Here is a 795-nt window from a genome sequence, read left to right on the forward strand (position 1 = left end):
CCCCTGGACCCAGCTACCTGACTCCTCCTGTGTATGACCTTCTGCCTGCCCCTGGACCCAGCTACCTGACTCCTGTGTATGACCTTCTGCCTGCCCCTGGACCCAGCTACCTGACCCCTGTGTATGACCTTCTGCCTGCCCCTGGACCCATCTACCTGACTCCTCCTGTGTATGACCTTCTGCCTGCCCCTGGACCCAGCTACCTGACTCCTCCTGTGTATGACCTTCTGCCTGCCCCTGGACCCAGCTACCTGCCTCCTCCTGTGTATGACCTTCTGCCTGCCCCTGGACCCAGCTACCTGACTCCTCCTGTGTATGACCTTCTGCCTGCCCCTGGACCCAGCTACCTGCCTCCTCCTGTGTATGACCTTCTGCCTGCCCCTGGACCCAGCTACCTGCCTCCTCCTGTGTATGACCTTCTGCCTGCCCCTGGACCCAGCTACCTGACCCCTGTGTATGACCTTCTGCCTGCCCCTGGACCCAGCTACCTGACTCCTCCTGTGTATGACCTTATGCCTGCCCCTGGACCCAGCTACCTGCCTCCTCCTGTGTATGACCTTCTGCCTGCCCCTGGACCCAGCTACCTGCCTCCTCCTGTGTATGACCTTCTGCCTGCCCCTGGACCCAGCTACCTGACTCCTCCTGTGTATGACCTACTGCCTGCCCCTGGACCCAGCTACCTGACTCCTCCTGTGTATGACCTTCTGCCTGCCCCTGGACCCAGCTACCTGACTCCTCCTGTGTATGACCTACTGCCTGCCCCTGGACCCAGCTACCTGACTCCTCCTGTGTATG

This window comes from Oncorhynchus mykiss, chromosome 14, assembly GCF_057628025.1.
Source record: "Oncorhynchus mykiss isolate SJ-2025 chromosome 14, ASM5762802v1, whole genome shotgun sequence".
Taxonomy (NCBI): domain Eukaryota; kingdom Metazoa; phylum Chordata; class Actinopteri; order Salmoniformes; family Salmonidae; genus Oncorhynchus; species Oncorhynchus mykiss.